Below are 27,482 nucleotides of genomic sequence, written 5' to 3'. Positions count from 1 at the left end.
TGGAGGATTTGCAAGGTGGCCGTCAGTCGGGCTGCACCCTGCGCGGCTTCTCAGCCCCACTCGGCGTTGCCCTGAGCGCATCCTTCATAACAGCTCTGCCTTTCTCCTCTCCTCCTCCCCGCTCCCACACAAGTAAAAGAAGAATTTCCTTCTGGTCCCTCCGAAACAGGTGATTCTGAATGCGAGGTGAGGTGTCCAGAGCAGCAAGGAGCATTGTAACTGACGGCCCTGTTTATTTTTATTTTAAAAAATTATTTTATTGAGGTCATACTGGCTTATAATGTTATGTAAGTTTCAGGTGTGCCTTTTTATATTTCCATTTCTGATGGCCCTCTTTAAATGACTTTTCTGCCCTAAGCGGGATTTCTCACTGCCCAGCAATCACAGGAGTTGCAGAGAAATTAGCCTGATTTCCTCTAGAGTCTTACTCCTGAGGCACAGTCGAATGTGAGGCAAGAATACTTCTTTCAGTTGCCTGGAAAGCCCAGAGCCGCTGTCCTTAAGAGGACCTCGTCCACAGCCTTCCAGATCTGTCCAGGCCAGGCCAGGGAGGGGAATACAAACAAAGGGGAAACCATTAAAAGCTCTTCAGCAAGCACGCAGATTCGGTCCCACCTGCATTCTGAGCAGCCAGTCCCAGCAGCTATTGGCTGGACATTGTCGCCGTGATAGAAAATCCAGCTGGATGTGAGGCGTCTGCTGCCCCCAGGGCTTCATTACTGTAATAGGGCAGGTTGCAAAAGCTGAGCGGGTGTTTGTCTTCACCCCGGGACTTGTTTGCATTTAATTATCGAGTGGACTGCCTTCCCTGAAACGATGTCGTCCGAGATGATGTTTGAAGAGACAGCAGGAGGGTTGAGTTTGGCTGAAGAACCAAATTCTGAAATCCCCTCAGAACTTCCTTGTATTACAGACTATTCCAGGAATTAGATGAGATCCAATTTTCTCATTAAATTGCCAAAGCTTCTGGCAGCTTCACCTAAATGGCTTCTTTCATGGTTCTCAGACCTGGAAGGGATATCTGAAGTCATTTTAGCCTCATTTTGCACATGGCGAGTTGCTTCCTTCCCACAGCTCTAAGTGGCCGAGGGGAAGACTCGGACCCAAGCTGCAGGCCACGGTGCGGTGCCCTGTACACAAGGGGACTGAACTCATGCTGAGGCCAAGCCCTCATCATGTGGCTCTCCTAGTAACTGGGTTGATTTACCTTTATTCAGAAAGACACCTTCTGCTGATACGGCTAGGGTTTATAAGTACTGTGGGAGGTGGCAGGGGTGTGATCTGATGCAAATTTGTCTACAGACGAAGTGCTCTGTTATGGACTGAATACTTGTGTCCCCCCAAATTCATATATTGAACTCCAACCCTCATTGTGATGGTATTTGGAGATGGGGCCTTTGGTGTGTAATTTGCTCATGAGGGTGGAACCCTCATGAATGGGATTAGTGGCCTTATAAGAGGCCAGAGAGCTAGCGCACTCTCTTTTGGCCATGTGAGGATACAACGAGAAGGCAGTCATCTGCACCCTAGGAACAGGCCCTCACCAGAACCTGACCATGCTGGCATCCTGATCTTGGACTTCCAGACTCTAGAACTGTGAGAAATGAACTTCTGATGTTGATAAGCCACCCAATTTATGGTATTTTGTTATAGCAGTCTGAGCTGGCCAAGACGTGTCCCCATTCTCCCAAGGTGTTTGGTTTTATGCCTTGTTCATCTACAGTCTACTGCTGATGGAAGATTCCAAAAGACCCGAGGAAGCTGCATGTTTTCTGAGATCCTGGGAACTTTGCCACCAGCCTGGTCAATGGCACGTTCTGGGAAAGAGCCTTCCTCATCCTTGTCCATTCTTGGGCACAGAGGGTATGCTCTTATCTTGCATGGAGGTGGTAGTTTTGCCTGATGGCAGTGGCAGACAGGACTAGCAGAAGGGCTTGAGGGGTCTAGGGGACGCATGAAACAATTTGCTTTGTTCCTGACATCAGAACAGAGTACCATAGTTGCCAGGGGCCCGCCTGAGGATCTGGAAATGACCTCTCTTGGAAAAAACATAAATAAGTAGATGTATATAAAATAAGGGAGGTTATAATTTTCTTAGCAAGTCATTGGAAGCATTGTAAAGACATCTTGTTGATCATAACCGCACTTCAGTGTCGTTGAGAAGGGGCAGGTGTCAAGTAAGCCCAGTGATTTGCTGATGCTCACTTATGATTATTATCAGGAGCAAAGAGAGAATGGGAAGGCAAGTTGGACAGTTCTGAACTGAGCCAGGAAAAATCTTGGGGTCGTCAAAGTTGCTGGAGAGGCTGATGCTGTGGGGCGGGGCTGTGGGCCACTGGGAGAGGCTGGGCCCTGTGACACTGGGATGTGTTACGCTGGCGCTGAACCTGCACCGGAGCCAGGGCCACCGCCACAGCCAGGTAGATTGTTAAAGGGAAGGAGGGTCGGAGAAACAGTGGTGCTCGTTACAAGTCAAACTCGATAACAGTGTCCTCCCACACCAAGGATATGGCAGGTCCAGTAGGATCCCCACAACAGGGCAGCTTCAGACACACTGCAAACCAAACAATAGGACCCCTGCTGATGACAGGGAGGCATACACAGGTTGGTTTCTGGTCAGGGGAGCCTTTCAGGCAGGATCACGTGCTTGTTGGGTAAATGACACCTAATGAACCTACAGTTGGCTACGTCGGTGGCTCTTTGGTGGGGGGAGCACCTGGATTAATTAAGGGCCTGTTAATCTTTGTGATATATGCTCTGTGATCACCGAGGAGTGGCAGAAACTGCACTCCGGCAGCAGAAGGGAGCTGCTATGAAGAAAACCACGGCCAGCTTGCTTCCGGGGCTACATAGAGCTTGGCTTACTCGGCGGAGCAAACTCGCAGAAACCCCTCTCTTTTGCTGCCCACCCACCCAACTTGAACTGCCCTTGCTGACTTGGCAGCGCCTAAAACTCCCCTATCCCGTGCCCAGTTCAGAATTCTGCAGAGGAGAGTGAGGCGGCCCACATGAGGTGCTGCACCAGGGACGGACTAGACAAACAGTAAGACTGCCTCTAGCGCCTTGCTCTTCAGAGTGAGGTCTGAGGACTAGCAGCATCATGTCACCTGGGAGCCTGTTAGAAATGCAGGGTCCAAGCCCGGCTAGGTGATTCCTGAGCACATGGTAATTTGAGAAGAATGGTTAGAGCACATCAGTGGTTGCCCTTTCTACCGACCTCATCTCAGTGCAGTGCTCACTCCTCGCTGTATGCTGTAAATGCAGAATGTGTGTGTGTGTGTGTGTGTGTGTGTGTGTGTGTATCTTTTGGTGGGGTTGAAGGGACTATCGCTTCTTTTCATTTTGGGGATTTTTTATTGGGGCAGTGTTTAGAATAGCTTCTTTGCCCTGGTTTATGGAATCTCTTCTGTGCTCCCCTATTTCATTCACACTTTATGAATCCAGGTCCAGTGCCGCAGGCTCCGAGGGGTCTTCAACTGGCTTCCAGAGTTTGATGCTAGGCTTCCATTCAGCTTCCTCTATAGCTTGGGGACCAGGTTTCTTTGTAGACATGAGCCCCCACCCATCCTACCTGTTAAAAGAGACCCCAGTCTAGTCTAAACATTTAACTTGATGCATCATAAAATCTGGCAAATTTTTGGCTAAACTCTGGAATGTCAAACTCTTGGATGTTGACAAAGCTGTTCAGGAACATGCTGGTCAAGCAGGGTTTGGTTTGCTTGTGAAATGGGGGTTTTCCACGTAGAATATGGAAGGAAGTGGCGGGCTGAAACACTGAACAAAAATATCCAGCCCTCCCTAAGAGCCCCCAAAGTAGTGGTCTTTGACTCGCTCAGAGGGCAGAGTGAGGCTTTTAGGCCTAAGGCTTTGAGACGCTGGCCTTCTCTCTAGCTCCTCTCCATTCTCCCGTTCAGTTTCATTTTCAGTTTGGAGGCAGAAGCCAATGCATGAGTGACTGTGCTTTTTCTGAGGGTAGCTTCTTCCCACCCTCGCTGCCAGTGACCCATACGTGAAGAGTCCACGCTGTGGCTGCCCCTCGGTGGAGTTATGGAGTTGGCAAGTCAGCCCCTTGATTGTCTTTTGCATCTGATTTGAAAGGCATTGTTTTCTCTTTCCACACTTGGCATATTACCTAGGGTCTGGAAGACCAGTGCAGCCTCCAGTGCTGTGTGGAAACTGCTGGAAGCTAAGGGTTTAGAGTGCGCGCTAAAGTCCAGGACCCTGGGTACTCCTGGCTGCAGTTTGAACTGAATCACGTGTCCTGAGAACCCCCTGGTCCACCCCAGGGCTTGAGCCTGGCGACGCCCAGCACCGGTCTTCAGTACTGCTTGTTATCTGGCCCTTGTTGTGCATACAGCAACTGCTACAAAGTGAGTGTCAAACTCATTTCCTTGTGAAAGATGACTCAGGAAAGAAAGCAGAGAGAGCTGCTTACCAGACCAGAAAGAAAGTGAAAGAGCCCCCCAAAGAGATCATATTTCCAAACTTGTGGACTTGCAAAGGGTTGTAAAGGTACCGTTTTTCTTCTTTTTTTTAATTGATGTCATCATAGTTTATAACATTGTGAAATTTCAGTTGTACATTATTACTTGTCACTCACCATGTATATGTGCCCCTTTACCCCTTATGTCCACCCCCCAACCCCTTTCCCCTCTGGTAACCACCAGCCTGTTCTCTTTGTCCATGAAAGATACTGCTTTTGAAGACCAAGGGCATATTGTGCTTTGAAGAGCCAGACCCCTAGGGATGCTGCCTTTTCTAACTGAACTGCCTTTATCACTAGGCATGACCATCCTGACCTTGCCCAGCAAGTCCTGCCTGGTTTTCATACAGCCAGAACTTGTATACTGCACCTTGTACTGGTAGGAACTGAAGACCCAGATGATGGAGGAGGTGATAAGAGATCAACCAGCTGCTTCACATGATTCAGGCTCTCTTGGCCCAGATTGAGAGAACTTGTTTGCACATGAGAGTGCCAGCCCACTTTGGTAATTGTGGAGGAGTGATGAAGGAAAAGCAAGGAGTGCTAACGGCTGAAAATAGGCAAATGCCATCTTGCTAAAGGCAAATGAAGCAAATGGCACACCTTTTAGACTTAGGATATTAATGCTGTTTGCAGGAAAGATTCCAGAATGGCTCATCAAACATAATTTGTGAGCATTCAGAGTTAAAATAGGTAGTCCTAGAATCTAAGAATTCATCTAAGAATCTACTGATAAAAGTCCTACCCATCAGATTGTGCAGAGGCAGGGAATGTCAATTTCACCACAGTTTCTGCAAAACTCTTAACACTCCTAAAGGGAAGTATGGGAACTGTGGACTGGATACCACTGCAGTTAAATGAACTTGCAACTATTGGGCAACCTTACTCAAGGGATGATTATTGGAAGATGGGTGTCTATCTGGGAGAGAGGCTTCTGCCTGCCGTGGGGCTCCCTGATTTAACATTTCAGTCATGACCTGCGTGTGGAGAGGGGTAGTACACTCATCAGACACTAAGATGGCACAAAGATGGGAGGCAGAATGGTATACAAAAATTCAGAGTACACGAAGTTCTTGACCACCTGGAAAAGTGGCCAAATGTGGCAATGCATAATGCATTTCATTATCACCCCAATCCTCAGATAGTATTATTTGCATTTTATAGAGAGAAAAATGAGACCCAGAGATGCTCCACTGGTAAGTGGCAGAGTCGGGCTTTAAGCCCTTTGTCATGTTGAAGTCTGTATGGTAAGCATATGCCTTACAGCTTTCCAGATGGCATTTAATATGAGTTAAGTCCCAGATGAACCAGATGTAATGCACAGGATGGTGGAAACATGGCTTAATGGCAGCATGTTTAAAAAAATTCCAGTCACTGCCAGCAAACACGTCTGTCTCTACTTCCGTCTTGTACTTCATTGACAGACGTTACTAATTGATCCCAGAACCTTTTCCACTGAGTCCCAGCTCATAATCCTTCCTAACTCTGCAGGCGGCCCCTGCCACTGGATTAAGATTAGCACAAGAGATGAAACTGATTTCTTGTATGTAAGGGGTTAGAGTTAGCTGCATGCTCACAAAACCAGGACATTCTTAGTCCACATTAACACAAGTTTCGTCTTCAGAAATGAAAGTGGCAGTCATAGCTCCACTTTGCCTTTTAGATGTTAAGTAGCACCAGGAGTTTTGTATTTAGTTTCGAGAGGTCTGTTTTAAGAAGGACTTAGGAGCCAGGACCATGTCCATGTGCAAAGGAAGGGGATGAGGAATGAAACAGTGGGAAGAGCTGAGTGTCTTTACGTTGCAGAGATGTGCGGGGGGGCACCAGCACTTGGGGGCACGTTAGAGGCTGCCGGGGTGCAAGGGGTCTCTGGATGGCCTCGGATGGCAGAGCCAAACCAATGTGCTTGAGATACAGGGAAAGAGGTTTCAACTTAGTGGGAAGAGGAAAGTTCTTAAAGTTAGAGCTCTCTAGAAACGCCAGAGGCAGTGTCGATTTCCTCACGCTGGGGTGTTTGCACAGAGCTGGCCCGTCCAGCCTGGGATTGAAGTAGAGATTCTTGGAGTATGAGGAGGATTGAACTGATCTCTGATCTCCCTTCAGACTCTCCCATTGTCGATTCTGTGACCCATGGACAACCTGGGGGACAAAAGAGACCAGGACTGGGTAGTGCACAGACGCCAAGGCAAAGCTTATGGCACATATATACCCCCACTGACCAGTGGTAAATCTCACATGTTATTATACAAGCGTGTTTTCAGTGTTTTACCTCTATTCATTCATCTCCATGGGTATTCAACTATCCCACGGGGTGAATACTGTCCTTCTCCCCATTCTACAGGTAAAGAAACTGAGGCACAGAGAGGTAAGCAACTCACCACAGCCCTGGAGCTTATAGGTAGGGAAACTGAGATTTGAACTGGGTATTCAGACCGTGGAGCCCACAGTACTAACTGCTGGGTCCATGGCCTCTCACACAGGGCTTTAGGGCTTTCAGAGTGCTTTCACATGCACTGTTTCACTTGAGAAAGTTATCATAGTATAATGTTATGTGCATTTGGAAGTGGGATAGTATGTAATAGGCTATTTGTTGTGGAGTATGGACTATTAAGTGCAGAGCAGTCAGCCCCATAAAAGGGCCATGTTAAGAGTCCTCAGAGAGAAGGCAAGTGGGCTGACTTAGGGGGGCAGGAATGGGCATTGAGGAGGGTGTCTGCTTTTGGAGGAGCAGGCGTCAACATGAGACAGAGGAGGAGGGAAGAATAAGGAGAACAGTGGACCAGGAGGAGGGGATAGGTGAGCCAGGGACACAGTGAGACAAGACCCCCTCATACCTGCTGGATATGGCCCTGGGGCCCTGGGCAGGGCCTTAGCAGGAAGTGACTGTGACAGGGGCTTTGGGAGGTCTAATCTGGTGGCAGTAGCAGTAGCATGATGGGCAGAAGGAATATGGTGATAGACCAGAGGTAGGATCTCTGCCCAAGAATATCCACCCCAGCATCTGTGTAGCCAGAGACTGTCAAGGGGCACAAGGGAGAGGCAGGGCCTGTGCTAGCCGCTAGGGCGTGGGCCTCAGAGGTTCCACCCAAATATGTAGCCCAGTTTAATTCAGCAGCTTTAATTCAGGCCCTCAAGGAGTAAATCCTGAAGACAGCTTTGCTGCAGATTAAGCAAGTCACAAACCTCCATGTGCCCCAGTTTCCCCATCTGTATAATGGGCATACTGATCTTTTTCTCCCTCATAGCCTTATTAGGAGGATTAAAGGAGACAATGCTGACTTGCAGTACTGGAATGATATATTGAGACTCACATTTCCCTGCTCCTCTCCTTTAAATACAACCAAATACCTTGGAAATTATTCAACAGACAACAGCAAAAGGACTGAAAGCTGGAAAGAAGAAGGCAGATTGGCTGGGGACCTTAGGCCTTGAGGAGCAACAACATGGTGAGTCCCCCGGGTTTTCTTTTTACCTCTCCCATATCCTGGACTGGGCATTTAGAGGCCAGCAACCTAAGAGAACTGTCAACAGATGTAGGCACAAAACCCAAGGTCAGCCTGCTCTCTCTGACCAATGAAGTTGGAAAGGCAAAGCCCAACAGAGACCTTGTGGGGATCCGCACACTGCTCTATAACAGGATGCAGTGGGCTGGCCAATCTATCTGCAGCTGCAGCAGTGAAGCCCAGCCAACACAACTCCTGCCCCAAACCAGGACACGGGTGGGCAGCCAATGTGGTGGCAGTGGCAGTAGCAGCAAAGCCCTGTGTCTCCCTGCCTTCCAATGGTATAAGCAGCCCCAGGTCCAGCAGTTTCTCCCTCCTGCACCCCCTTCTCCTCAAAAGTGGCTGAGCAACACCAAGCAACCCAGGGAAGTGCCTTCCGCCTCAGTGAACATCCCCAGGAGGGACTGAACAGAAGCCCAGGAGAACCAGGAAAACAAAGCAGACCAGACTAACATTGCAGGCCTATGAACACTAAAGATTGTTGGAACTAAAGCCCTCAGAAGTTGGCCAAGACCTGCATGATAAACCTAAGCAGGGTGACTGCCTCCTAAATTGGAAGATTCAAGATTCTCCTAACATTATCAGCAAGATGTGTAGGATACGGTTGAGGAAGACCCCAACTTGAATGAGAAAAGTCAATCAAGTGACACCAGTGACAGATGTTGGAATTATCCAACAACAATTTTAAAGCATAAAAATGTTTCAACAATTAATTACAAATTAATATAAAAGAACTGAACAATACCAAGCAATAGAATCTAATTGACACAGAACAGACCATCCAACAACAGCAGAGCACATTCTTTTCAAGTGCCCCTAGAACATTCACCAAGATAGATCATACTGTGGGTCATAAAACAAACCTTAATAAATTTAAGAGAATTCAGATAATACGGAGTATGTTCTCTGACCCATAATGGAATCAGACTAGAAATCAATAACAGAAATATCTCCAAATGTGGAAATTAAACTCGTTTCTAAATAATTCATGGGTCAAAGAAGAAATCTTAAAGGCAATAAGAATACATAGAACTGAGTGAGAATGAAAAGACAATATATCAGAACTTGTGGGATGTAGCCAAAGAAGTGCTGAGAGGGAAATTTATAGTACTAAGTGCTTACATTAGAAAAGAGAAAAGATCTTGAAGCAATAATCTAACTTCTTACCTCAAGAAAGTAGAAAAAAGAGCAAAATAAACCCAAAGCAAGGAGAAGAAAGAAAATGAAACAGCAGAAATCAGTGAAATTGAAAACAGGAAAAGTAAAATTAAGGAAATAAAAAGTTCAAAAAAAACAGTAAAATTGATAAACCTCCAGCAAGATTGACAAAGATAAGGAGAGAGGACACAAATCACCAATATCAGGAATGAAACAGGATATCACAAAGATCCTATGTGCCATTAAAAGGATAATAAGAGACAGCAAATTCATACTCATAAATTAGACAACTCAGAAGAAATGGACTAATTCATTGAAAACCACAAACTGGCAAAACTCAGCCAAGATGAAATAGATAACCTGAGTAGACCTGTATCTGTTAAAGAAATTGAACTTGTGGTTTAAAGGCTCCCCAAAAATATATCTCCAGGCCAAGATGGTTTCACTGGATAATTTTACCAAGCATCCAATTTTACAGAATCTCTTCCAGAAAAAAGAAAAGGAAAGAACATTTCCCAATTCATCTTATCAGACCAGTATTACTCTGGTATTAAAACTAGACAAAACAAGCTTCCCACAAAAAAGAAAAGCAGAAACCATTTCTCATGAAAATTCCTCTACAAAATTTTGACAAATCAAATCCCATAATGTATAATAAGAATGCTTGGGGCCAGTCCCATGGCCTAGTGGTTAAGTTCAGTGCACTTTACTTCCATGGCCTGGGTTTGGTTCCAGGCCGAACCTACACCACTCATCAGTGGCCATGTTGTGGTGGCGTCCTACAAACAAAATAGAGGAAGACTGGCAACAGATGTTAACTCAGGGCAAACCTTCCTCAGCACACACACAAAATAAGAATACTCAGCCACGACCAAGTGGGATTTATTCCGGGTATTTGAGACTTGTTCAATATTCTAAAATCAATTAATGTGATCTACCATCTCAAGCTAAAGAAGAAAATAGAATCGTATTAATTGATGCTGAAAAAGCATTTGTCAATACATTTGACACTTATTCATGATGAAAACTGTCATTCCACTAGGAATATAGGTCAAGGGCCTCATCCTCATAAAGAATATTTACAAAACAAGTACAACTAATATCATTCTAACTGGTGATAGACTTAGTATGTTCTCTCTCTGTTTGGAATAAGGCAAGAATATCTGCTCTCAACACTCTTATCAACATAGTATTGAAAGTCCTAGCCACTGCAGTAAGTAAGAGAAAGAAAAGACATGGAGATTGGAAAAGTAGAAATAAAAGTGTCTTATTTGCAAGTGATGTGATTGTTTACACAAAAAAAGATCACAGGAAATCTACAAAAGAATTCCTAGCACTAATAAGTGAGCTCAGTAAGGTTGCAGGATACAAGATCAGCACACAAAAGTCCATTGCACATCTATGTACTGACAATGAGCAAGTGGAACCCAAAATAGAAAATGAAACACCACTTATAATAACTACAAAGAAAATGACATACTTAGGTATAAATCTAACAAAATATGTCCAGGATCTGTATGATGAAAAACACAAAAGGCTGATGAAATAAATCAAGACCTAAATACTTGGAGAGACATATCATATTTATGAATTAAAAAACTCAACATTGTAAAGATGTCAGTTCTACCTAAATGGATCTGTAGGTTTAATGCACTTCCTATCAAAATCTCAGCAAGGTTTTTTGAAGACATAGGTAAGCTTATTCATAAATATTTAGGGAAAGGGAAATGCCCTAGAATTGCCACAGTAATTTTGAAAAAGAATAGAGTGGGAACAATCATGTTTCTGATATTATGGCTTATTATAAAGTTACAGTAATCAAGATTGTGTGGTACTAGTGGAGGGATAGACACAGATCAGTGCAACAGAATAGAAAACCCAGAAATAGACCCACACAGATAAGCCCATTACTTTTTGACAAAGGTGCAAAAGTCGTTTGTTGGGAGGACAGCCTTTTCAATAAATATTGCTGGAGGAATTGGACATCCATTGGCAAAAAAGAGATCAACCTTGACTAAACCTCACACATTATCCAAAAATTAACTCAAAATGGATTATGAACTTAAATGTAAAATTTAAAACTATACTATAACTTCCTGAAAAAAGCATAGGAGAAAATTTTCAGGACCTAGGACTAGGCAAAGAGTTCTTAGACTCAACACTAAAACCAAGATCCAGAAAAAGAAAAATTGATAAATTAGACCCTCAGAAAATTAAAAACTTTCACTCTGTGAAAGGCCATGTTAATGATTCAAAAAGACAAATTATAGATTGGGAGAAAGTATTTGCAATTCACATGTCTGACAAAGGACTTTTATCTAAGATATGTAAAGAACTCTCAAAATTCAGCAGTAAAGCTAAAATAATCCTTAGAAAATAGGCAAAAGGCATGAAGAGACATTTCACTGAAGAGGTTATACAGATGGCAGATAAGCACATGAAAAGATGTTCAGCATCATTAGCTGTTGGGGAAGGCAAATCAAAACCACAGTAAGATATCACTACAAATCTATCAGAATGGCTGAAATAAAGAATAGCAACAACACTAGATGCTAGCCAGGATGCAGAGAAACTGGGTCACTCATACATTGCTAGGTGGAATGTAAAATGGTATGGCTACTCTGGGAACACATTAATCCTGAGCTAATATCCTGTTGTCAATATTCCCCTTTTTGCTTGAGGAAGATTGTTGCTGAGCTAACATCTGTGCCACTCTCCCTCTATTTTGTATGTGGGACGCCATCACATCATGGCTTGATGAGTGGTGTGTAGGTCTGCACCTGGGATCTGAACCCCGGGCCGCCAAAGCAGAGTGCACGAACTTAATCAGTACTCCACCAGACTGGCCCCTAGCAGTTCCTTTTAAAACTAAAGCTTGCCATAAGACACAGTGATTGCACTCTGGAGCATTTATCCCAGAAAAATAAAAACTTATTCTTACCCAGAAACTTGTACATAAATGTTTATAGCAGCTTTCAGTCATAATAGCCAAAAACTTGAAAGTACCCAAATATCTTTCCGTGGGTGAATGGTTAAACAAACTGTGGTATGTGCATATCAGGGAATACTACTTAACAATAAAAAATGAATGGGTTATGGATACACACAGCCACTTGGATGAACTTCAAGAAGTTATATGAAGTGAAAAAAAGCCAGTCCCAAAAGGATACATACTGCATGATTCCATTTATATAACGTTTGTGAAATAACATAATTATAGAGATGGGGAACAGATTAGTGGTGGTTAGGATTTAAGGGATGGAGGAGATGGTGGATGTGGCCATAAAGGGCTAGTCTTGTGGTGATGCTATGATTTCTTGATTCTGGTGGTTATTACAGGAAATTGCAGTGTAATAAAATTTCATAGAATTACACACACACAAAGAATGTGACTGGTGAGATCTGAATAAGCACCGTGGCTTGTACCAATGTTAATTTCCTGGTTTTGCTATTGCACTGTAGTTATTATGTAAGATTTGACCATAGGGGGAGGCTGGAGGAAAGATGCACAGAACCTTCCTGTATTTTTCTTTTCAGCTTCCGGTGCATCTATAATTATTTCAGAATTAAAAGTTTAAATTAAGAGAGAGAGATAATGCCTTGAGGGTCTTTTAAAAATGCATATGTCTAGGCTACACCTCATACCAGTTAAATCATAGTTTCTGCACGTGGGATTCAGGCATCCATATTTTTCTAAACTTCCTTAGGTGATTCCAACACCCAGCCAAGTTTGAGGGCCTGTACTCATTAACGTGAGCAGTTGTCAGCATTGTCATCATCCTCCTGTACATCATTATAGCTGCAGGAATAGAGCTTTCCTCTGTGCCATCCAGTCTTTGAAGCACTTGGCATCCATCATCTCATTTCACTGTCAGTAATAACTGCTATTCTTTATCCACTGCCGTCATTAGGTCTTCTTCCCCAGTGTGGACTGGTTACAGTCTGATGGCTCTGGAAGCTTAGAAAATGCAGAGCTCCCCCATCTTTATGCAGCGGTATTCACCTCATTTTGAAAAGGAACGTGAGTTTTCACGGGTTCTGGTTTGGTGCCATCTCCTTGACTTTTCCCTATAATGAAAGAGAAAAGGCATTAAAGATTGGAGGGGAGGGCATTTCCATTGGGTGCATTTGGTGCTTCTGAAGAGCTCTCTACTTTCTCGGAAGGGGGTTAGGATGAGTTGGCTTTGGAAAGCCTTCACTCATTGTAGTGTTTGAGGTTTCACATTTCTCTTCCTCCTTCCTGGAGATGGTCCATTATGGTTTAGACACATGTCAATGTTGGTGGGTTATGGTGCCATCTGGACCAGTACAAATGGAATAGGGAGATGGGGAGCAAGAACCTGGGCTCTAGACCCCCAGGACTTGACCAGCTGAGATAGAGCTTGCAGGAAATGCTGGTGCTTGTGGCATGGACGCTTAGGTTGACTCAGAAAGAAATTGCAATGTGGAAGCAGAGAAAGTCCATACCTGTGTGGGTCAGTTTGACTTTGTTCGGCCTCATGGCCCAGGCAGCAAGGCCTAGAAGGCAAATTACAGGGCAGGCCGTTGTTGGGGGTGGTCCTGTTATCTTTTTGGAGGACATTATGGCCTTGTTCTAGGGAATGCTTATGATGACAGGTCAGTCTATCACTGTTTCCACTACCTTCGGCGCTCTCTTCCTCTCCCCTGCCCCTCAGCGGTCTTCTAGTGTCCTAAAAAGAAAAGCCTTGGCCATGAAAAATAAATATTTATACGCCTGTGACATTGACAAGAATGAATCTGTGTTGTGATTGGAGAGTGAGAAAGGGAAAGACAATGTACGAAATCTTGCAAAGCAGCAAGCAGGGCCACCACATAGCACACCTCTGGGGGCACCATTCATATAGACAAGGGTGTCGCCCCTGGAGCTAGAGTGGTTTCGTGAAACTGAGAAGTGACAAAAGGTGACCAAAGAGGGGAGGTGACCATGTCTCTCTGATGAGGTGACCCCCAAGGTCTAGATCTTCCATTCTGCCCTGGCACACATTCCCTTACCATCCCCTGCAGGTCAGGTCAGCCGCTGCTCTGTGCCTCAGTCTCGTTTTATGCATTAAGGATTGGAGTGTTGGTTCTTTTTCCTAAAGAATTGGAGTTCTCTTGAAGATCCCAAAATGGAGGGCAGAGAGATCCTATTGTGTTTGTAATGCATGAACTCTGCTGCCTTCAATTTGGTGAAATCTCCCTGACATCCTACCTGGTGGAAAAGCCTGTAGTCATGGGAGTAGCCAGAGATGAGGACAGATGGCTGTGCCTTTGACAGCTCATATTTCATACCAATTAGTCTCTGCTCTGTCAGAGTTGTCAAGTTTGACACTAATCTCTTCTGTAAACACACATTGAAAGCAGACCATTAAATAAAGGCCAATATCAGAATTATTTTTGAAAAAGGAATAGGGACAGCAGGGCACTTGGTACCCTTGCTATTTCTGGCTTCTCTTTGACTCCAAAAGTGCAACAGAGTCCTGCTGGAGCTGGGTTGCATGTGGCTGGAAGGGGAGGGTGAGTGGGCAGCTGCTGCCCTGGCTTCGGCCCTGGAGATGCTGAAACAAGGGCGCTTCTCTTCTGTGCTGCTTTCTGCCTGGGGCGGCGCATTCTGGAAGATATGGGACCTGCTAGAACCACCGTTTATTGACACTGAGAGGCTTTTTGTCTGGAACACCTTTTCCTTTTCCATCTCAGATGGGATTCCATGAGGAGGGCCTCTCTTCCTGCTTTAATAACCCATTATCAACTACAAAGTTGCCGCTAGTAAAAAATATCAATTATCGCTTATGCAATACTTCTGGCATTGCTTGAAACCACATTCCATCCTCTTAACACGATAGTTGCTCTGAGCCAAAATTCAGAGAGGGTTTGAGGACAAGTTGTATACACAGTCATTAAGACGGCCAAAAGAATATATTTTTATCCTGTAAATTGAATGCCAGTTAAGCAGTAGTGATTACTGCAAGAAGCTATAATTTATACTAGGGGAAGTGAAGATTTCTTTTAGGGATAAAAAGTATTGCTTAAGAAGAACCTGAAAATAAGGGAAAAATAAATAGTAGCAAAGCCCTGAAAGTCTCAATTGTATGGAAATCTCAAAAACAAACCCTTGGTCTTAGAGAAACAATACATTATCTGTTCCTTAGAATATTCACCATTAGGGAACAATATGGTACATGAAACATTCAGGCCTTGTACTTTGTGTGCGTCCAGAATCTGCCACCAATAATACCCTCCCTGGTCTCACCCCAAAATTGGGAATCTGGGCAGAAAGAAAGACTAGTCGGAATTTTGACTTTAACCAAGAAGTGACTGTCCTAAATCTTTTGTTGCTTGGCTAAAAGCTCGTTGAGAATTCCTGCCATTTGTTATCAACTTAGACTTCTCCCTGCAATTTGTAGGACAGGAGAGTGATCTCAGATATCTGAACTCTGTCCCATCATGGAGAGAGGGGGCATGATCAGTGCTCCCTAAGCAGGCAGGCCTGGGGTCTGGGCATGGAAGCTGCACGAAGGCTGTCTCAGATCAGAACAGGAAAGAGCTGCATGTGGTCCCTGCTGAGGCATTGACGGATGGCCTGTTTCTGGAGGTGATGTGCTTAGCCCTGGAAGTACCCTAGGCTCACCCCGGAGCCCCTGTAAAATACAGATGCCCAGCCCGTCCCGCAGAAATCCTGATTTCCTTGATCCGAGGTGGGCCCCAGGTATTGGTATGTTCGGTTTCCCAGGTGATTCTCACCTGCAGCCAAGGTGGGACGCTTACTGGTAAAACCATCAGGAGTGGTTCTCAGGTGTGCTCCCTGGACCAGCAGCTTCAGCATTGCTTGGGAACTTAACAGAAATGCGAATTCTTATCCCACTCCTGACCCTCTTCCCTTGGACCCTACTGAATCAGAAACTGGGGTGGGACCCAGCAGTCTGAGTTTTCATGGGCCCACCAGGGGATTCTAGTGTGCACTGACGTCTGAGAACTACGGGTCTGCGCTGTGGCAGCAGTTCTCAAACATTAATGGACTTTAGAATCACCTGGGAGATTTAAAAAATCCAGATGCTCAGGTCATACCTCATACCAATGAAATCAGAACCTCGGGTGGTGAGAGCCAGACATGAGTGTTTTCTAGAACTTTCCAGGAGATCCCACTGTGTGGTCATGTTAGAGAAGTTGAGCTAGGTCTTGGTCTTAGAATTCTAGAATTTGCCTTTGAAATTCTGTCCTATCTCCCTAGTGTCAGGTTTCATTAGGCGGGACATAGCCTGCTTCGAGGCGGGACGGGCTGACCCAGTCCCTGTTGTTCCTGATGGAAGGCGTGACTGCTTGCTTCTGATTAGATACTCAGGAGCAAGGGTACTCAGGAATTCTATGCTGAGATGGTGCTGTCAGACTCACTCTACTACCTAGATAATAGGCAAAGAGACCACAGGTCCATGAGGGTAAAACCTTTTAAAAGAAATTCTTAGATACAAACTAGTTTTATTTTGTTCAGTCTATTCTATCAATTTACAAACGCTGATGAGCGCTTTCTGAGTGGTTAGCACTGGACCAGGCTGTGGGGAGGTTCTGGGCTGTTGAGATGTAAGGAAGAACGACAAGTCCTGCCTGCAGGAAGGCCTGAGAGAAGAGACCATTGGGAGCTGAGGTGGGAGGGATCCCTCTCAGCTAGAGAAGGTCATGTGTTGCTGCACTGAGGAAGTGGCCTGCAATCTGGGCCTTACAGGGAGGGAAGGATTTTAGCCAATAGAGAGAGTGGGAAGGGCACAAGCAAAGGCCCTGGGGTGGTGGGGGCTTGTGAGAGTTGTTGTGCAAGTGCCTGCTGTAGGGCCAGAGCTGGGGTCACTTGGGGCAACACTCCTCTCAGGCCTGCTGACCTGTGACATGCACTTCATAGTGCTGTGAGGTGGGATGGAGTGCACACGCCTACCCCCACTTCCCCAACCCACCCACCCACAGCCCTCTGGGCAAGGTGGAAGAGGCAGGTCCAAATAATTAGGCCATAAAGCACCTCCTGGTGTGTGGTTTTTGAGGCAAGGAAGGGGATGACAGTCATTAGGAACAGGAAGCAGCCTATCCTTAGGGTTTCTGCTGCCTGGAGCATCCTGTGCCCTTTGATATTCCTCAGGGGTCTTTGAACTTTGAGCAGTGGTAGGTTCTCTGAGCAGCAGCTCCCTCCTGCCGGTCAGCTAATCCCTTCCTGGCACTGCCTTTGAAGGGGCTGGGGGCTGGTTTCCAATGCCCATTGAAACAGGAGCCTTGGAAGAATTGGTGAGACTGCCTCTGAGTGGGGCAGCAGGGACCTAGAAAAACACTGCGTGTGTAGTGGACGGGGGACGTTGGGGGGACGACTCAGTGTTCATCTTATACCCCTTTGTATCTTTTGAGTTTCTACCATACGCTTATTTTAGCTACTCGATAAATGAACAGGTAGCCCAATCCAGGCCTTCTCCTATTAGCTGAGAAAAACCCTCCCTGAGAAATCCGGCAGTGACTCTTGTCAGTGGAAAGCTGATTAAATCTAAGCTTCTAAGCAGTCAAAGTTGCTAAATTGAGGTGGAATTGAAAATAATCTTATCTAGTTAAGGGATGTCCATGTTTTAAAAGGAAAAAAATAATGTCTTCTTATTTCTTTGGGGGAAAAAAAGGCTGATATAAAATCAATGAACTTAGAACACTTCTTCTAAGTAAGTACTTCTAAAAGATGGTTGTTTTGAGGGCTGACTATGAAGTTTACCAAAACCAAATGAAATTTCATCCTGAAGTCCTGAATGATTTCATCCTGAATCATTCCCAATTTGATGTCCCTTCTCCAGCTTCTAGACATCGCCCTGTCCCCATTCACAGTGTGGCTGGGTCACATGAAGAAGAACCTGTGAGGTAGACCAGAAATCTGATTTCATATTGGAACTCAGGAGACACCTGGTCTCCGTAAGGCATTGGGGTGGTCACCTTTCTCTGGTCTCCAGTTTCCACACAGGGTCAGATGAAGGGAGCCTTTGACATCTCATATCCCGTGGTTCTTTAGAGCCTAAGTCTCAACTAGAAAAGGAGTTAATATCCTGAGCAGCAATTTCCTGGCAGTGTGTTTTAATCTGCACAAGTTTAAGGGGACCAAAAAGGAGGCGGGGGGTAAATATCACAAGGAGCTCCAAGGTTCTCCACCCTGACCCACACTCCCTGCCTCTTTCTCAGGCTACCTTGTACCCACCCAGCATCTCACGGACCTGGAGACGTCTGTCTCCCTCTCCTGCCCTGCCTTCCAAGCCTCGGGTGTGTGTGGGAAGGTTGAAAGGTAGGGCTGATGCTGGTATGTCTTAGACATGTGCTTCAGTTAAGAGAACTGGGAGGCATCCAAGAAGGAGACCAAGTCTGAACTCCCCTCCTGAATGTCTCAAGGGCCCTGAGTGCCCCCAGAGAACAGAAGTGTGATTTCTTCAACCTGGCCAAAGAAGGCTCTTGGCTGCTTCCCAGCACCTGTTCCCCCCGAAGCCATGTCCACCCTCTATGGGTCCCTCCCCTCTCTCCGCACTGTCTTGCTGGTGAGTCCCAGTGCCCCGAGAGCAGACCTTGAGCCCCTCCAATGCTTCTTGGCTCTCCACTGCTAACCCCAAGAGGGATTTTCTATGCAGTCCACAGTATCCTGAGGGCTCCCTACCGGCCCCCATCTACACCCCAGCCTCCAGGATGGCCACTTCTGCACAGGTTAGCAGGTCCCCATCCTTTGCTCTCCTTTGGGTGTGAGGGCAGATTTCATCCTCAAAGGGCTGGGCCGTGCATGGAGGTTTGAAGTACAGACTGCCCAGCCTCAAATTGTGCTTGACCATTTACTGGCTATTTGAGCTCGGGCAAGCTTTCTAACCTCTTTGCCTCAGTTCCCTCATCTGTGAAATGGGGGTAATAACAGTGAGTGAATTAGTATATCACATCACGTAGTGCCTGGCACATTGCAAACACTGTTTCTCTGCTTTCCTAGATGCTCCCCCATTTCTTGGGCAGGAAACCTCATTGTATAGCATTTCCTTTCCCTACTCTCTTAATATTTCTCTTAGTGTCCCATTCACCATCTGTGTTGGAAGGAGGGACCCACCTCTGACTGCACCTTTGATGCAATGCCCGTAGGCACACGAGAGCTTAGTGCTGTGCCTGGCACATGTCAGCCGGTGGAGTTGATGTTGGTGGATGAATGAGGGCCTGATTAGAAGGGATTAGGGTATCTGCTCAGGCCCTCCAAATCCCCCAGATTTCCCCAGCTCAGACCCAGATGATCAGCAGTCTTCAGCAAACGCAGGAGCGTATGAATCCCAGCCTCTGAGAAATGTGGGGAACGTAGCCTGGGGTGGTCATACCAGTGGCATTTTTGTTCTTCTTCGCCCCATCTGCCACCACAGTTCTGGACACATCTGCCGTTACAGTCACTCCTCTGGATGGATGTGCTGAGGCCAAGTGTTAAAATGCAAAGTGCTTTGGGAGCAAGGGGAAAGTTCCTGTGAATCAAGGACATCATGAGCAGAGCAGGAGCAGACAGGTAACCCTGGGCACAGAACACGGTGGGGATGGATGCTGGCGGTGGGAAGGGGAAGAATCATATTCCTCTCCTCCTCTGCCTCACCACAGAGCTCGGCTTTGCTGGCCCCAGTGGTAGCATTGAACCAGGAGAGTTGACCTTGGCCATTGATTTGCTTGCCTCTGTAGCACTCCACAGGGGGACAGGTATGTAGGACTCGGAGTGGCTGTAGATTTCCCCGAAACTGAGAAGTTGCTCTCCATTTACGCACACATCATTTTTGCCATCTGTTGTTAACAGCAGCTACCTTCTTGACATCTAGGAGGTAGGATATATTAACCTGGATTTAGATCTTTGAAAACTTTTGCTCTTTCCATTTCCTGCCCTATTCCAGTCCTGTGCCTGCAGCACCGTTAGACAAATTACTCTTTAGGCTAAGAAGAAGAAAACATGTTCTTCTCACTCTCTCCCACTCTCCCAGTTTCCTTCAACAAAGTGCCATGATACTGACATTGCTCCATTCCGGCAGTTCTTTCCTTGGCAGAACCTTGAGAGCACATTTCTTGAAAGAGAAACACTTTGTACTATTCAACTCCTCTGCTGTGTTCTTGCTTGATAAGCTGGGCGTGTGGTCTTCTTGCGGAGCCATCCTGGAACCAAAATTCAGGGCTGGTTCCCCCATCATCACAGAGTGTCTTTGGCAGACTGGGAGGGGAAAGTGGAGCCACAAGCTCAGATCCACTTATGTCACATCACCCTGCATCCTTGGAACCTTCCCCATGTCCCGTGCATACCTCCATCAAATACAGCCAGGCCTTAAGGAAGGCCCACTGCATACATGAAGGGAAATAGGAGTCCTAGTGAATTATCATGCAAATTGGGAGGGTGGGGGCAAACCAGAGGGTATGACTCAGCCTTGCTGCTGCTTCTGGTGTCTGGAGCTGATGGTGTCTCCATGACCTTCACAGTGTTCTGGACTTCAGCAGGTCACATCAGGCCCTTTGCTGGCAGCACTTCTGCATTCTAGGCCCAGACCAGGCCATACAGGAGATGATGGCTCTGGGACTGGGATGACATTCATCATGTACACGGTTAATTTTAGAAGACCTCAGTGCTTTCGTGAAGTCTTCTTTTGAAATAATTATCTTCCTTTAAAAAGCTAAGGAGAGCCTTACAGAACTTTGTAGCATTAGAATTATCTCCTTTGTTCTGCCTTGTTACATCTCGTTATTCAGTTTTCAGTTAGTGAAGGCACATTATCTTATGCCATTCTTTGACTAAATTCGTTTGAAACTGAGAATATCCCAGATTTAATTGGACTAGGTGGCATCCATGGGAAGGCACTTCGAGAACCCCTCTTTCTATTGGGAATTGATTTGGTCTTCAGATATCTTATCATTGTCTAAAGCAATTTAGGCTGATGTTCTTTCATTTTCTTGGATGCTATGTAAAGCCTCCACATTCTTCACTTTTAATACATCAGACCACAGCCCCAGGATTTGGAGGGCTTTTCATGGATGCCACAGATCAGCACAACCATTCTGGAGGAAAAACCAGGCCTAAGATCATACAAAGAGTCGGTATGAGATAACATGTGAAAGTCTTCCTGCTCTAAATGCTCATGGCTTTCACCTTCTGATGTCTACACCTGACTATGAATTCTTCTCCAGTTGTCTTATTTCTCCAACTATCTGTAAGTCTGCAAGTAATTTGTGGGCATGGTTATACTCTTGTGCCAATGTGATGACACCCATAGCTCCTAGCACATGGTGGTGCTCAAGTTAGTTGAATCAAATTATTGCCTACACCTGTGTGGACTAATACGGCAGCAGTTAGCCATGTGTGGATCTTTAAATTTATCTTAATTAAAATTTAATAAAATCAGAACTTCACTTCCTCAGTCACAGTAACACATTTCAAGCATCTGTAGCCACATTACCAGCGGCTGCCATATTGGACAACATACATAGAGACTTGTCTGTCATCACAGAAAGTTTCATTGAACAGTACTGGCCTAGACTGTGTTACAATGGACTGTTGACTTGTCTGTGATCCCTCCCAGACTGTGGGCTTCCTGCAGGCAGGGCTGTGTGTGCCACTCACTGCTGTGTAGCAGGTGCCCTGAAAATGCCTGGCACAAGATAGTGCTCAATCAGCTCTTATTGAGAGGATAAGTAGCAACTCTACTTTAAATTGTGCTCAGTCTTCTACATCAGGAATCAAAAATGCTTCCATTTTGAACAGGAAAGCCTTTTGATAGTCATCTGGTTCAAGCCCTTCACTTTCCACATAGGAAAACAGGCCTGGGAGGATAGGAGCCTTGCCTCAGGTCCCCAAACTAATTAGGGCATTTCTTTAACACCAACTATGGCCTCTTTCTCTTTGGACCATCACTCTGTCCACTATGTCAGACTGTTTTTCAATCAGACTGTCTTACTTTGAGATGGCAGTGCGGAAGCCCTCCTCAAATGATCGTTGAGAAGAAAGTTTCCTTAAGCTGATCAAGTTTACCTACCTACTAGCAATCTAGAGCATATAGATTGTCTTTAGTGTGCATATATTAGTAGCATTTCCGTTAGATTTGGAGACAAGGTAAAGGTGCCCGTGTTGTAACTAATATTTTATGTCGTTTTGAAAGTCCATCAAATTTCATAAGGCAAGAAATGATATATAAACGTTGGAAGGGAAGAGACAAAGCCCTTGTTATCTGCATATTATAAGAGAATCATCTGACAAACTATTGGAACTAATAAGTGTTCATGGTGCGAATCCCAAGACCAACATAAAATAATCCATGGTTTTCCTGTACACAAGCAATAATCAGTCACAGAAGAATAAAAAGCAGGCCTTATTCACAGCATCTGCCAAAGACGTGGAATACCCAGGAATGATGCTAATAAGAAGTGTAAGACCTTTATTATGCAAACTAAAAACCTTTGCCAGAGGTTGTTCAAGAAAGCCTGAAAAAATGAAGAGGTGCCCCATGTCCCAGGCAAGACTCAAAACTTCAGTGATTCCAATCTTACCCAAATTAATCAGCTTATTCAGTGCAATCCCAAACTCAAAGGACTTTTTATGGAACCTCACAAACCAAAATCATATGGAAGAGTAAAGTTCTCAAATACCTGAGATAATTCTGGAAGAAAAGAAAAGACCAAAGGCAGGAAGGAAGAATTGGCCCATTCCTTCCTATCACTCTAATTGCCTTGTCAAAGGCAGAGTTTTTTCCTTGACACTCCGTAGCCTTTTCATCTGAATCAGTATTGTCCCCTCTAAAATGACCACCTTGGGAGAGTGTATCCTCACTAAACTTGTTTGGAATTTACACCTGGAATCAGCTCCAATGCTCCTCCTCCCTTCTATAGAATGTTTTCCCAGTCAGAAATCAATATAGCTTTATGGGTTTTTTTGTAAAATTTTCAAACATCATTTGGCTCCAAGTCTGTCGAAGTGATGACCACTTGTGTGCGTAGGTTGGCTCTAGATGTTCACTTCAAATGCTCTAAGTAATGCAAACACTGTGGGAAGAAGGCTGTGAGCCATTCATTTGTTCATGTGTTCATGTTGGGGTCCATCCCAAAATTGAGTCTCCTCATTCTAATGAGGCTATGGGAAGAAGAACACCAAAGGTAGCCTATATTCTGTGTGCTAGTGGGCTGTCATATGGACCTAGATGTTTATGTGCTGCTTTTGTTTTATAGCTATTTGTTGAGCCCTGCTGTATGCCCAGCCCTGCTCTGACAGCTGGTGGGGCAGAGAAGGGTGAGACCATCTCCCTGTGTAAGGACCGTCTTTGTCATACAGGAGCAGGACCAGAGATGCAGGGGCTGGTGAGCCAGGAGGAGCTATTAGGGCCAGGAAGCAGCTTTTCATTGAGATGGCCATAGCTTCAGCCAAATCAGCCCACGTCCCTCGAACCTTTACTAATCCCAGGATACTGAATGCACAGGGAACCAGGCAGGAGTGTGACTTGTCGCATTCAAACCTAGATCTGCTGCTGGGAGATAAAAAGAAACAGGAGGCTATGTCACGGGCCACTGTCTTCATCTTCTTCCTGTGAAGGGCAGTACATGGGATAGACCAGTGGTCATCAGCGATCATCCTCCTCAGGCGTCCTGAGGGTGTCTGCCATCCTGACTGTCTGCCAAGAGCAGATGGGCTTCTAAGGCTTCCATGAAGCCTCTGTTCAGGGGTCTCACCCTTGCAGTCCCTGGACCACATCTGCCAGAACAGGCATGTTCTGTTCAGTTAGCTCATTGCAGAAGAAAGATGGAATTTAAAGGCATTTATGGGGGTTGGGAACTTCTCAGTCCACCATGAGCCTGCCTTCCCTATGGTGTGACATCTCCCCTGTTCCCTCATTAACTCTGCAGCTCTCTGAGGGCACCTGAGTGTGCAGCTCAGGCTGCAGCGTTTCTTCTCTGGGGCATGTACTTAGAAGAAGTGAGGCCGTCCTCTCCTCCATATCCCACTATTCCCCAGGTGCCTTGGCATGTTTTCCCATTTAACCCTCACCTCCGTTCCTTTAGATTATAAACCCCATGAAAGCAGGGGCCTGGCCTGTGCCAGCACCTGGAACAGTGTCTGGTCGTAGGAGGCATTTGACAAATATCTGTGGGATGAATGGATGAAGGACTTAAGTGTTATTTTGCCTATTTAGTCATAGACGAGGAAACAGAGGCTCAGAGGAGTAACTTGGCTCTTTCAAGAGGCAGAGCTGGAACTGTCATCCAGGTTGGTCTGACTCCAAAGCCAGGCTCTTTCAAATGTAGCACTCTGCTTCTCCATGAGGAGGGGGATTGCATGTCACCCTCTTTGACAGTTTACCTATTTTCATCAAAACTATTAGAAAATTGGTGACTGGCCAGGACTTGGAACCAGCTGCTGTGTACACATGTCGCAGTAGAGGGGGTCTGGGGAAATGTGCTGGAAGGGCGAAAGATGTGCCTGCTGTGGTCGACGTGGCCTGGGGAGATGGTTTCCAAGATAGACACCAGCTGGGAGAAAAGAGACTAACCTCGTAGGTGACCTTAAGCACATCACCTCAGTTTTACAGCCCCCAGAGGTGCTCATCAAGACAGAGGGAAGTGACGGCTGCTGCTTTCCTTGTTTCATTTGGAGACTAGAAGGACACAGGTGTTAATATAAGTGAAAATGCTTAGGCAAAATGATAACAGCCCAATGGCACTGCATCTTGTACAGAGTTAAGGTCTAAAATAAGGATAAAAGATGAAAATAGTATCAAAATTACCTTCGAAAATCACTTTTCAAAGGTGCCAAATCAGCCAGCCGACACTGTCTCTCTAAGTCCCTCATACCCAGTCTTCCTCCCACTGTTAGAAGCGGCAGCTACTTCTAGCATCAGATAAAATTTAAACTTCACCTGTCAAGACTCCGTATCTTGTGCCCTTATTGTGTGAAAAATGTCACCAGAATCTCCCTCAGCATGAGGCTGTGCTCACAGCGAGAGGCCCTGAGACCGCTGAGAGAATGGCAGATACACAGCTCTGCCACTCCCTCTTAGGGGGTGCACACACAAACTCACACACCCATTGACCAGAGTATGGGACAGAATCACCCACGTTTCGTTCTTTCGCTTTCTTTCAACACAATTAGTTGAATTTTTGTTAAAAGTGAAAAATCCATTGATGTGACTCTTCTGTGTGTGTGTGTATATTTATTCATACATACATACATACACACAAACACACAATCCCAGGCAAGACTGAGAGGAGGCCAGACATGACTCATATACCTGACATCAAAATCCCTTATATATAAATTCAAGATCTGAAGTATTTTTGTCACTTAAGTACTCGGTTAAGTAAGGCAGTCTATATTGTATGTGTCTTACCCATTTCACTTACTGTGATGTTATCCATTATAGCAAAACCCACTTGACACCAACGCTATATTGGTCATTATTTGCTGTTGGTGATTCAGAATTTGGGGTGTTTTACGATTATTCCTACTGTGATGATCCTGTATGTGTAGGAGGTGGAGCTGAGTCTGTGGAGAACCCAGGTCTCTGGTGGTTGCATTATTACTGAATACCTGAGAGCTGCTATGTGCATTTTCCTGTACAAACAAAAGCAAAAACTTCCCTGGGAAGAGAGATGTTTGATGTTATTGTTGGCTGTTTGTTTTGTTCCCTATAACTGGAGTTACTGATGACCCTGACAGTTAACTCTATTCTTCAGCGTGTGTAAATGAGGGCAGCCTGTTACCCAGAGTGCCTTTCAACCTTTGTAGGTCAAGTTTCTGAATAGCTGAAGATTGAGGGCACGGTCTGGTCCTTAGCAAAGAGGTAGTGACAGTAGAGAATTTCCCTTCTAGTGTAAATCTGGTGTGTGAATTACCATGGTGTTAATCTGCGTGGGCCATCCCTGTGACTGCAGCATCAGTAAACATTTACTGAAAAGGGCCTGCCTGGCATAATGGCCACATGGCTACTGAAGGAGGACTTGGGCCAGCCCCGACCCCTCCAGAGGAGAGGCAACACTCACGGGAGCCATTTCCTGGGTTCTTCATCCCACCCCAAGCCTTCTTTTCATAAACCCAGCCAAGACTGCTTTGAGGGGAGATGGGACCTGATTCATATACCTGGCGTCGAAGTCCCACAGCTTCTGAGAAATAGAGAGGTCGCCTCAGCCAGGTACAACTGAAGCTTTCAAAATGGCAGATGCACCAAGTCTAGAATACTTAGCTATCTCCCACAGTTTTCAGGATTTGGGGTGTAGCTGGGAGGGTTTGAACATTGTGGGAATTCTCTCAGAACTTCCTGCGTGGTGTGTATTGGATTTCCTAAAGCAAATACAGAAGCAACGTGCTGTTTGTTTTAAGATAAAATCAACTCATGGCCATTGTGTTATTGTGTCTGATAAATCTGTGCCACATGTGACATGAGGCCCGTCTGTGTTCTTAATCCTGCAGTCACTTTAAGTTAAAATTACTGTGTACGCTTAACGCTACTCGTTTTTGTTAAATATGATGTTGCCAGAAGTAATAGATGCCCTGGGACATAAAGCTAAAATAACATCAATTTTTCAGTCAAGTAATCTTTAATTTTAAAGTAAAAATAGCCTAAGCAGTAGTTTATGTAGACCTCAAATATCAAGCAAGACTCCTAGCCCAGTACTAGTTCATCAAACTGTAAATTTATGAGGCACTTAGTTAGCATTTGAACATTTTAAACCAGATCAAGCATGATCTGTATTAGAGACAAGCTCCAGAAACCCAAGAATCCCTCTCTTGGCTGATCTTGCTGACTGGAACATTCCTTAGGGAAGTCCTTCTCTGGGGCCCGCAGAGTGAAACATAACATGCCGTGTGGGCACGCAGTTGTCGACAGTGCAGGCAGCTTTTCTGAGCACTGTTTTAAACATAGTTTTGTCTCCTGAGAGACCAAGTTCTCTGGCCAGCAGAGTCTGGCAGTGTGGGCGAAGGAGGCTCTTTCATTTTACAACCAACTTGACCACCGGAGAAAACTTGGAAGCAGTCACAACTGAAACATTCCTCCATACGTGGCGAGGCCATTCTGCCAGGGTTTGGATCTCCTCTGATTGTGCTTTTCCAGACAACATCCTTGTTTTGAAAAACCCATCTGGTGGCTGCTCAGGAGATTCCAGCCTGGGATGATGGCAGGCGGCTTGTAAAAGCACAAAGCTAGACGAAAATGGGTTCATGTGTTGATTCTCCGTAGGACTGCGTTCCCCAAGGTCGACGACAAAGCAGGTTGAACTAGTCCACGTGCTCTGCTTACACCTTGTCGTTAGAGATGGAATGGGGCCACTTGTTTAATGAGACGTTTTATTTCTGCAACCACTACACGTTTAGCAGA

General features: G+C 45.4%; 1 protein-coding gene and 1 long non-coding RNA gene across 12 annotated transcripts in view; one reads left to right on the top strand and one right to left on the bottom strand.

Annotated features, from left to right (window-relative positions):
* Positions 1-27,482, top strand: part of ADAMTS17 (ADAM metallopeptidase with thrombospondin type 1 motif 17) — a 338,906-nt gene that overhangs the window by 151,256 nt on the left and 160,168 nt on the right. The window lies entirely within an intron of this gene.
* Positions 12,316-16,318, bottom strand: LOC139083488 (uncharacterized). Its single transcript, XR_011540247.1, has 2 exons — positions 16,210-16,318; positions 12,316-13,212 (listed from the first exon to the last, which is right to left on the bottom strand). It is a non-coding gene; the product is annotated as an uncharacterized lncRNA (long non-coding RNA).

The sequence above is a fragment of the Equus przewalskii genome, chromosome 1 (assembly GCF_037783145.1).
Source record: "Equus przewalskii isolate Varuska chromosome 1, EquPr2, whole genome shotgun sequence".
Taxonomy (NCBI): Eukaryota; Metazoa; Chordata; class Mammalia; order Perissodactyla; family Equidae; genus Equus; species Equus przewalskii.
This window is presented reverse-complemented; position numbering and strand designations above follow the sequence as displayed.